A 12044-nucleotide genomic window follows, 5' to 3' on the forward strand; every position below is an offset into this window, starting at 1 on the left:
ACTTAGTACCATCCTTATGTGGGCAGTGTGAGGCACTGTTCAACTGTTGTTACAAGCTATATTTTTTGTTTATAAAGCAGGGATACAAGAACGTACAATGAAAGCACTTGGAAAGGCATACCGTTCTAAATGGCTGCAGTCCGTTTTCCCATAATTTAGCAACAACTTAAACACAAAGTTATTGTATTCTGAATAAACTCTTCTCCGGCTTCCAGCCGGGTACAAATGTCAATTATAACTGATGTTTCAGTTACAAACTCTGCCATCTTCATCAGGAGTGATGCCTGGATATGTCCAGTCCAGTTGTATTTATATCCCCATAGTCTGCCCCTTCTAATTGGCTGGTCCTCATCCAATCAGGTTTCTGCTCTCCCACCTTGTTTACAATTGTATTCCATTCTTACTTATAGTGAAACCTTCGACTTTGTGAAAATTATTTTCTTCTAGTTTTATTTCAATGGCTTCTTTTACCAGGCAGTCCCAAAAGCCATTGGCGTGGCACAGTAGTTTTGTGCCATTGAAGTTAATCCTATGCCCATTGCAAATGCAGTGTTCTGCTACCAACGATTTCTCCGGGTAACCCAAATGCATCATGGAGCACAGGAGGTGTATCTATTTGGGTTACCTGGAGAAATTGACGATAGCAGAACACTTTGACAGCACAAAACGACTTTGCCACGCTAATGGCTTTTGGGACTGCCTGGTAAAGAAAGCCATTGAAATAAAACTAGAGGAAAAGAATTTTAACAAAGACAGAGGTCTCACTGGAATTCAATTGTAAATAAGGTGGGAGAGTAGAAACCTGATTGGATGAGGACTTATCAATTAGGAGGGGTGGACTATAGGGGTGTAAATACCACCGGACTAGACATGCCCAGGTATCATCCCTGATGAAGATGGCGGAGTTTGTCATCAAAATGTCGGTTATAATCGATACTTGTACCCAGCTGGAAGCCCAAGAAGAATTTATTCATGATAAACATCGAGAAAGCATAAGATCCTTTTTCTAAAGAGTGCTTGCAAAAACAATTTTTCTGCTGCTGTTAGATTCTTACTGAAAGGAAAATTGACAGAGCAGGGATAACATTTTTCTCCTGTGAAATGAAGTGCCGCAAGGGAGGTTATCCACTGCCACATTGCCTCATACAGTAACTATGAAGAAGATACGATCCATTTTCTGAACACACCCTCTCTGTGTATCACTGCTGCTCCGTTGTCACCAGGTCAAGATCCTGGTGTTCTCTGTTTGAAAGTCACTGTCACTTTTTCAAAAGAGTTAGGATTATAAAATAACTGCTGGCCTTATCACCAATGATCCCAAATTGTAAATTAATGAAAGAAAGCACCATGAGAAGAAACTTAATTTTTGCAAGGTAATTTTGACCTTCAGCTTTCTTTATCTGCTGTCTTTTAGGGAGATGAAAAATCTGGAAACCAAGATGGTTTAATTGCTGGCCATGCCTACGGGGTTACTGCAGTAAAAAAGGTAAACTGTCTTCAAAAAAACTCTTTGCATTTTGTTTTTCAAAAGATTACAGTTCTTGTGTATTTATTTATTGAGATATAGTACAGAATTGGCCATTTGAGCCGTGCGGCGATGTAGACCCTGACTTAACCCTAGCCCAATCACAATGACCAACTAACCTACCAACTGGTACGTGTTTGGACTGTGGGAGGAAACTGGAGCACACAAGGAAACCCACGTGCTCACGGGGAGAACTTACAGACAGCGGCTCTTTATGCTCTTAATTCTCCTTTGGAGATGGTAAGACATTTCCTGTGCTGGCCACATTTTATATGAAATAGATACTTCTAAATGTTGACACTGCTCAAGTAACATTTGAGAACCACACAAGGGTAGAAGCTCGCTGATTTTCTCTATTGTGGTTAGTGAGGAAGTAAGAATTCTGTTTAGATGTCTCTGTGGTTAGTTTCCAGTGAGTCTAGCTGGTGGTGATGGGGTGTTGAAGCAGAGGCAATTCCCAACTTTAGTACCATTGCTGGTAACATGGTCGGCAAGGGCGAGCTGGGCTAAATGGCCTGTTTATAACTCTATGAAAATGTTATTAGGACAATGATTCATTGCCACAAAACCTAATGAGCTTCACATTGCTGTTAGCTGTAGAAAGCCTGAAGGTTTCAGGGAAGATAGCTCTGAAATACGTATGTCAGTGTAACAGACTGTATTAATGTAAGGTTAGCATGAATCATAGCATTAACAACTTAAACTTTGTAGACAAATTGTGTTTAGTTTTCTGTTTTCTGGTGTTAAAACTGCAGAGGCAGCTCTAAATTCGACCAAACAAAAATACAAAACAATTCCCAGGTGAGGGATTTTTGCAGACATACTTATGTTATTTTCAGTGGTCTCTCTCTCTCTCGGCAACAAATCTATATTTAAAACATTCTGGAACAACAAGTTCATTCTTGAATTAATCCGTATATCCTCACATAAATTCTAACCCATTTTGCCCTCTTTGTCCCCTTGATTCATGTCAGGTCCCACAGATGTTGATGTAATGAACTGAATGGAATTGAACAGGAAATATTCTGACCCTATTTTTAAATAATTCTTTTCTTTAGCTAACCACTCCAAGAGGAAGGGTGCCCCTTGTTCGGATTCTCAATCCATGGGGATCAGGGCAGAACATGGAGTGGACAGGGGACTGGAGTGATGAGTAAGGATTGTCATTGTTGTAATTTCATTGTTGAACAGCAGGAGGGCAAAACTCATCAAGCTGCATTTTTAAAATCTGTTTCCGTATAGAGCTTGTGATCTTTCTTTGTTTATACCTGTTTATATTCATACAATTGAAATAAACACTTAACTCTACTTAAATTTAGATCTAGACAGTAACAATATACTCAATGGCCACTTTATTAGGTACCTCCTGTAGCTAACAAAGTGGCCACTGTGTGTATGTTTGTGGTCTTCTGCCACTGTAACCCACCCATTTTCAAGGTTTGATGTGTTGTGCTTTCAGAGGTGTCCTTCTTCACACCACTGTTGTAACATATGGTCATTTGTGTTACGGTTGCCTTCCTGTCAGCTTGAACCAGTCTGGCCATTCTCCTCTGATCTCTCTCATTCGCAAGTCGGTTGGCCCACAGAACTGCTGCTCACTGGATGTGCTTTGTTTCTCGTACCATTCTCTGTAAACTCTAGAGACTGTTGAGCGTGAAAATACCAGGACCTCAGCAGTTTCTGAGATACTCAAACCACTCCGTTTGGCTCCAACAATCCATCCATAGTCAAAGGCACTTAGATCACATTCCTTCCCAATTCTGATGTTTAGTCTGATCAACAACTGAACCTCTTGATCATGTCTGCATGCTTTATGCATTGAGTTGCTGCCACAAGATTGGCTGATTAGATATCTACATTAACAAGCAGACATCCAGGTGTATCTAATAAAGTGGCCACTGAGTGTATGTCACGACACTAATCAGAACATAGCAGTAATACCAGCCAATGCCGCAAGTCTGTTAGAAGTTCCATTTAATTGGCCCGATTGCTGTAAGTGCTTGAAGATTCAAAGTTAACTGAACTTTGTGAATCCAACCTATTTACCTTTTGATACAAAACATTCTTGAATTCCACCAAAGGTAAGAAAATGATTCTCAATTTTGAATCTAGAATTCTGAAAACATGTGTCTTGTAAGTACAGATAATGAATTGCCTCCAGTACTTCCATCAGTTTTGGAATAGCAGGAGTGGAGGATCCCAATGTTTCAAGATGCATCACTGTACTGGACAATGTATCGACAGGTCCAGTGCAGATAGTTAATGAAAAATTAAATTGCGTAGTGAGGTATTCATTGAGCAATGCATGTACATCAGTGGGTTGGAATAAATAGGATGCTTATAGTTTAACGTATTGTTATTACATGGGTGTGGCTGAGATCATTTCCGACCTCAAGATATTTACACCTCACCAGTGAAAAATGCAGAGTGCCCAAGCTTACTGATGAATGAAAAACGAAGGGAAAAAGTGAGATCTGAGGAAGTCACCACAGATATAAGGAGGGCAAAATGAATGGTCAAGAAGATGTCAGATGGAGTATAATGTGGAAAACTGTTTGGTCTGTGCTTTAGAAGGAATAATGGAAACATGGCACATATGTTTTTAAAAACTTGTATGTCTTGGAGTTAGTCTTGATGTGCTCATTCATGAAATATTAAATAGACACTCACATACAACAGATGCCAAATAGTTTGTTGGCACTTACTGCAAGGGAGTTAGCTTACAAATTTGGTGAGATCATACAGGACTTTGAATAGATTTCATTTGGAGAATTATGTACATGTTTGATCAACCATCAAGACTAAGATGAGGAGAAACTTCAAGCAGAGAACTATAAGCATTTGAATTTACTTCAGAAGCCTTTGGATGTTCATTCATTGAAACATTGCTTCCTGGTGTGATTCTCTGTTTCGTAGTAGTCCATTGAACAGCACATTGCTTCAGACAATGAATGGGTGCTTCAAATTCCCAGTCATCAAAATTTTTAACGATATATCTCCAGCAGTCCTGAACACTGATCTACTCTCCCACGAGCAAATACAAGTAATTGTGTGTCTCTGGTGATCATTTAACTGTGTGCAAACATTTTAGGAAAAATATGTAATGAATCATTTAATGCACTGTTGCATCTGAACACCGGGTGGAGCATTGCTCCACTACAGACACAATTAAAAACAGAAGATGCAGGAAATAGCCAGTGAGCCAAGCAACAGCTATGGAGAGAGAAACAGAGTTAGTGTGTCAGCTTGATGATCTTCCAACTATTCTCTCAGCTGGATGCAAGAGCACTATTTTGAAGACAATCAAGGAAGTTACCCATAGCAACCAGCTCAATATTTATCCAACAAGAACCGGGTTATTTGAAGCAACCAATGCAAATTGCCTGCAATAGTTCCTTCATTACATCAATGGATACACTTTAAATAGCTGTAAAATGCTTGTGGATACTCTGAGATCATGAAAGCTATCTGTTCTTTCTTTGTTTCTAGCTATAGACACAAGAGATTATGCAGATGTTGAAAATTCTTGAACAAAATCCATAAAATACTGGAAGAACTCAGCAGGCAAGGCAGCATCTACTGTATAGAGGGAAATAAACTTTTGACATTTTTAGTTGAATCAGGAAAGGTCTTGATGAAGAGTCTTGGCCCAAAATGTTGACTGCTTACTTCTGTCCATAGATGTGACCTGATCTGCTAAGTTGCTCCAGCAATTTGTGTGTATTTCTTCTGTCTCTAGTTTATTATGTCTTTATCTAACGCTTTTATATTTCACCCTTTTATCAGACAATGGGATAGCACTATGGGTGTTTTGGGTGTAGCGTAACAGAAGTAATCAGCTGGACTGTATGAAGCTACAACTGGCTGACAGCTGAGAATAAGGATCCATATCCGAGCGAAGCATGGTCCTGATTTTCATTCTCTGTAGCACTGCCTGGGTAATAACTGGAGCAAAGCCAATATTGCACTTCTAGTTTGAAAGTATCAACTCATATTGCTGATGTCCACTTGATACTCATCACTAAGCTCCAAGACCTAGGCCTCAGTACCTCTCTGTGCAACTGGTTCCTTGCTTTCCTCACTGGCAGGCCCTGGTTAGAACGAATTTTGGCAACAACATCTCCGTCACACTCACTATTAGCACAGGTGTAACTCTGTTCACTTTATACTTACGATTGTGAGGCTAAGTACAGCTCCAATGCTGTATTTAAGTTTGCTGACGACACAACTGTTGTTGGCCAAAACAACGAACCGGCATTTAGAAACATAGAAACATAGAAAATCTACAGCACAATACAGGCCCTTTGGCCCACAAAGCTGTGCCGAACATGTCCTTACCTTAGAAATTAAGAAGTTTACCTATAGCCCTCTATTTTTCTTAGCTGCATGTACCTATCCAGGAGTCCTATTGTATCCGCCTCCACCACCGTCGCCAGCAGCCCATTCCATGCACTCACCACTCTCTGCATAAAAAACGTACCCCTGACATCTCCTCTGTACCTACTCCCAAGCACCTGGTGCCCTCTCATGCTAGCCCTGGGAAAAAGTCTCTGATTATCCACACAATCAATGCCTCTCATCATCTTTACACCTCTATCAGGTCACCTCTCATCCTCCGTCACTCCAAGGAGAAAAGGCCAAGTTCGCTCAACCTATTCTCATAAGGCATGCTCCCCAATTCAGGTAACATCCTTGTAAGTCTCCTCTGCACCCTTTCTATGGTTTCCACATCCTTCCTGTAGTGAGGCGACCAGAACTCAGCACAGTACTCCAAGTGGGGTCTGACCAGGGTCCTATATAGCTGCAACATTACCTCTCAGCTCTTAAACTCAATCCCATGATTGATGAAGGCCAATGCACCGTATGCCTTCTTGATCACAGAGTCAAACTGCGCAGCAGCTTTGAGTGTCCTATGGACTTGGACTCCAAGGTCCCTCTGATCCTTCACACTGCCAAGAGTCTCACCATTAATTCTATATTCTGCCATCATATTTGACCTACCAAAATGAACCACTTCACACTTACCTGGGTGAACTCCATCTGCCATTTCTCAGCCCAGTTTTGCAACCTATCGATGTCCCACTGTAACCTCTGACAGCCCTCCACACTATCCACAACACCTCCAACCTTTGTGTCATCAGCAACTTTACTAACCCATCCCTCCACTTCCTCATCCAGGTCATTTATAAAAATCACGAATAGTAGGGGTCCCAGAACAGATCCCTGAGGCACACCACTGGTCACTGACCTCCATGCAGAATATGACCCATCTACAACCACTCTTTGCCTTCTGTGGGCAAGCCAGTTCTGGATCTACAAAGCAATGTCCCCTTGGATTCCATGCCTCCTTACTTTCTCAATAAGCCTTGCATGGGGTACCTTATCAAATGCCTTGCTGAAATCTATATACAGTACATCTACTGCTCTACCTTCATCAATGGGTTTAGTCACATCCTCAAAAAATTAATTCAGGTTCATAAGGCACGACCTGCCTTTGACAAAGCCATGCTGACTCTTCCTAATCATATTATGCCTCTCCAAATGTTCGTAAATCCTTCCTCTCAGGATCTTCTCCATCAACTTACCAACCACTGAAGTAAGACTCACTGGTCATAAAATTTTCATAAAATTCTATTGTATTTATTTTTTCCTGTAAATGCCTGCAAGAAAATTAAACTCAGTATACTATTTGGTAACATACAGTATATGCACAGTACTTTGATAGTAAATGTACTTTGAATTTCACCTTTGATGTGTCACTTCCGCATGGAAAGAATGTCATGTTTCTCTTTCTCAAGAAATATGGACTCTTTGGACAATATAAGGAAAACTAACCTCATAAACTTCCACCAGTTCTCACAGCTACCTGGACTATACCTCTTCCCACCCTGTTACTTGTAAAAATGCCATCCCCTTCTCTCAATTCTCTGGTCTCCACCGCATCTGCTCTCAGGATCAGGCTTTCCATTTCAGAACTAAGGAGATGTCCTCCTTCTTCAAAGAATGGGGCTTTGTTCCTCCACCATTAATGCTGCTCTCACCCCCATTTCTTCCATACCACGCACGTCTGCCCTCAACCCATCCTCCTGCCACCCCACCAGGGATAGGGTTCCTCTTGTCCTCATCTACCACCCCACCAGCCTCTGCGTCCTGCACATAATTCTCTGCAACTTCCGCCATCTCCAGTGGGATCCCACCACCAAGCACATCTTTCCCTCCCCTCCCTCACTTTCTGCTTTCTGCAGGGATCGCTCCCTATGCGACTCCCTTGTCCATTCGCCCCTCTGCACGGATCTCCCTCTTGGCACTTATCCTGCAAGCAGAATAAGTGCTACACTTCCTCCCTCACTACCATTCAGGGCCCCAAACAGTTCTTCTAGGTGAGGCAACGCTTCACCTGTGAATCTATTGGAGGCATCTCCTGTATCTGGCGCTCCCGGCATGGCCTCCTGTATATTAGTGAGAGCTGATGCAGGTTGGAAGACCGTTTTGCCAAGCACCATCCGCCAGAAGAAGCAGGATCTTCTAGTGGCCGCCCTTTTTAATTCCACTTCCCATTCCCAATCTGATATGTCTGTCCATGGCCTCCATGGCCACACTCAGGTTGGAGGAACAACACCTTATATTCCGTCTGGGTAGCCTCCAACCTGATGGCATGAACATCGATATTTCGAACTTCTGGTAATGGCTCACCACCCACCCCCATTCCCATTTCCCTCTCTCACCTTATCTCCTTACCTGCTCATCACCTCTCTCTGGTTCTCCTCCCCCTTTCCTTTTTTCCATGACCTTATGTCCTCTCCAGTCAGATTCCCCTTTCTCTAGCCTTTATCTCTTTCAGCAATCGGCTTCCTAGCTCTTTATTTCATATCTCCCCCTCTCCCAGTTTCACCTATCACCTACTACCTTGAACTTCTTCTTCCCCTCCCCTCACTTTCTTCGTCTGACTTCTCATCTTTTTTCTCCAGCCCAAAACGTCGACTGTTTACTCTTTTCCATAGACGCTGCCTGGCCTGCTGAGTTCCTCTAGCATTTTGTGTGTGTTGCTTCACAAGCTTCCAATCCTTTTTGCTAAACATTGGTTCAAAGTTGCATAAAGCTTTGTACATCTGCTACTTGCTATCTCATAAATAAATGAGCAATATTTATATGTGTACATTTGGGATTACAATATAGAGGATCTTGGAATTTTATAGCATAGAAGGAGACTATTTGGCCACCGTGTCCATGCTGTTCAGAAATGGACTTTTGTTTAACATCGACTCAAATTCTTCTTTTAATTTAATTTAATTTATATAAACTTTCTTGAGATGTAAATGATAGATTTGTTTCTCCTGTAATAATAATGTGCCAAAGCCTGAATTAATAGTGATATTTGGTTCATCATGGCATTTTATAAACTGAGAATTCTGTTTTAGGCAGAAAGTTAAAATATACATTGATACCTGGATTTATGTGGGGTTTCTTTTAGTTTGAATGCTTTCATAATGTTTTCATCAACCTTGAGTTCTTCTGCATTGAGTAATATTGTACCATACTGACCTATCGCTCTTCAAACAGCACTTGTTCACACTTTGTAACAATGGAGTTCTTGTAATCATTGTAGGATTTTTAAAAATCATTTTATGCTTTTCTTCAAATGTTGAATTGTATTTCTTTCCATTCTCCCCTCAATCAGAATATCATGTACAATAATTCCTACCCCTCCACAGTTTATTTAAATGAAGATGTTACATTTTTGAATGTTTCTGGAACTGAAGTGGTGCCAAAGGACACTTCACAACAAACATACCAATCAAAAAGACACACTTTGCTGTGCCATGCTCCTTGCATGTTATTTTCCTTCCTCAGTATTGCAGTATTCAAGCTCCTCTTGAAAAATCCTGCAAATCTCCTGTGCAACCTTGTTATTCATGTATTGTGGTGACTAAACCTGTACACACTATTCTAGCCATGACATAACAAGTGCCTTGTGTACTTCTAGCAGTACCTTTCCATCCATGCAATAGAGGCAAGTAAGAGATAAGAGTTTAGCTTCAGTTGTCATGTGTACATTGAAAGATACAGTGAAAGGCATCATTGGCGCAATGACTTCCGCAATCCAGGGATGTGCTGGGGGGAGGGCAGCCCCCACTGTTGCCACGCTGCCTACACCAACATAGCATATCTTGAATGGTAATCAAGTGCACCTCTTCATGAAACATGGCTCATGGGTAAGGTTGGGGAATTGATCCTAGAGGTGCCCAGGAATGGGATGACTTAAAAGGAAATCTTCTTCAATATGTTAATGCTTGGTCCCAAGTGTAAAAGCGATTCCTTCATAAGTATTAATTTTTCTTTAACCAGTTGCCAAATACATAGTTAACCCCCAGATGATATCTTTAGAAACAGGGATGATGATCAGTAAAATCTAAACTGCTAGTAAACTGAGTTTTAATCTCAAATATTTGACTTGGGTACTGTAATCGATTTATTTATTTATTTATTTATTATTATCATTACTATTTTTTTCCCTGCTTCTTCTATATTATGTATTGCATTGAACTGCTGCTGCTAAGTTAACAAATTTCATGACACATGCCAGTGATAATAAATCTGATTCAAATTCTGATTATTAATGTTTTAATCATGTTATTTCTCAGCTTTTTTACTTAGAACTATACTGATAATATTAGCTGATGATGACTTAAATGAGGAAAAAAATACTATCAACAAATTTTAAAAGCAAGGCAGGTAGAAATTCAGAAATAACAAAAATGGAATACTTATGAAAGATCACAAGACAAATATTTTCTCCTATAGCATAGTCATTACTATAGTGTTTACTGTACAGAACTGTACAGAACAGTCCTCTGGAATGTGATGGTATTTTGCAAATCTAAATTTCTAATTTGCTATCTCTGTCAATACCTGCTGTATACTTCTTTGAAAGAAGTAATCTGATTGTCTTTAAATGTTTAGAAAGGGACGTTATTAATTAACAAAATGTGAATTCTTTTCAAAAGTTCCCCTCTATGGAATCAAATCCCAATCTGGACTAGGGAATCATTTGGATTTACGAAGAAGAATGATGGTGAATTCTGGTAGGATACTTTCAGATAATGATCTTTATATTACTTAATGCACTATTTGTAGCAAAGTTGACATACCTACTGCAGACACTGTCAGTACATTTATTTCATAGGATGAGATTTGATGACTTCTGCCAAAAGTTTGCAAATATCACGGTTTTGACACTGGGACCCGACTTTGATGGTGATGGAGGTGCAGGTAATGACAAAAGTTCATTCTTGATGAAGTGGTGGGAGGGAAAAATTGTTCCTCGTACTTTTTTTTAAAGAAAATTAGAAACAACTACAGGTACTGGATATGCTGGAAACTTTCAGTAAATCAGAAAGCATCTGTAGAAAGTGGAAGAGAGCTAACTTATCAGGGCAAAACGCTTTGTCAGAAAATAATCATTTCTTAACAATCTTAAAGGAGCTTTTTGGAGGAGATGTGTGGAGGTCAGGTTTGGTAGGATCAATCTTCAAAGCCTGATCAGGCATTGTCTAAACCATAATTCTGACAGTAAATCAGCTAGAAGGTTTCTTGCTGTGTATAATTGGTACAGTGACCATTGCCAGATATCTTTCTGGAAAAGAAGGATGAGGCAGCAGCTTGGGAGGAAGAAGATTAAGGGAGCATGCAACCTGCAGGACAAAACCACATCAGGTAACATGTATGTTGTGACAGTTGGTGAGAACCTGACCGTGAATAAATCATTACGCTCTCAGTGCAGGTCACCACTGCACTCTACCTTGCTCCAGATAATCTTTGATTTCAAAGCAACTAAATGCTCTGTTATGCACCACTTAATTAGGCAGGTATCTGTTAATTTATTTATCCAGAAATATGTCAGAACTTTGACCAGGGGTAGGGTATTTGGGCCACAAGCCTCCTCTGCCTGTCAGGAAGATCATAGCTGATCTGATCAACTCCACATTCTTGCCCTGTTCTTGCAACCCCGTAAAACGTAGTCTGCATGGGCAACACATTGTTTCGTTTATTTCTGCTCTTCTGAGATATTTGGGAATAAATATTGAAACAGCATGTAATAGTTTCAATTTGGCAGGTTTGTATGTCTTTAATATGCACAATATATTCAAATGCAGCAATTTTTTTCTAAAGTGGTATTTCCAAGTTATAGAAATTGCTGAAAATGGGCTGAATAGCATAATTGTGTTCCTATATCTTGTAACATATGTGTGCCTGCTAGCAAATGTATTTAAGCAATGGAGGCTATCTCTCAGAACACGTTTAACATTTTCTGCTGGTTACAGATCCTGGCAGCTTGAAGGAGGTAAAATGTCGGTGGGTGACTGGATTCAATGCAGGTGGATGCAGAAATAATATGAACAAGTACAGTTGTAACCCTCAATACCCTATAACCATCACAAAAGCAGGTAAGAATAGACTTCCATATCAACTTCTCAAATCCTAAAAGGTAGTCTGGGATAGTCACTGGTAATTTATTCAG

General features: G+C 40.3%; 1 long non-coding RNA gene across 1 annotated transcript; it reads left to right on the forward strand.

The window, feature by feature from the left end:
- The first annotated feature begins 2598 nt into the window (after positions 1-2598).
- Positions 2599-10786, forward strand: LOC134336901 (uncharacterized). The gene is made up of 3 exons (XR_010015905.1): positions 2599-2678; positions 10531-10608; positions 10710-10786. It is a non-coding gene; the product is annotated as an uncharacterized LOC134336901 (long non-coding RNA).
- Positions 10787-12044: the final 1258 nt, after the last annotated feature.

This window comes from Mobula hypostoma, chromosome 23, assembly GCF_963921235.1.
Source record: "Mobula hypostoma chromosome 23, sMobHyp1.1, whole genome shotgun sequence".
Lineage (NCBI taxonomy): Eukaryota > Metazoa > Chordata > Chondrichthyes > Myliobatiformes > Myliobatidae > Mobula > Mobula hypostoma.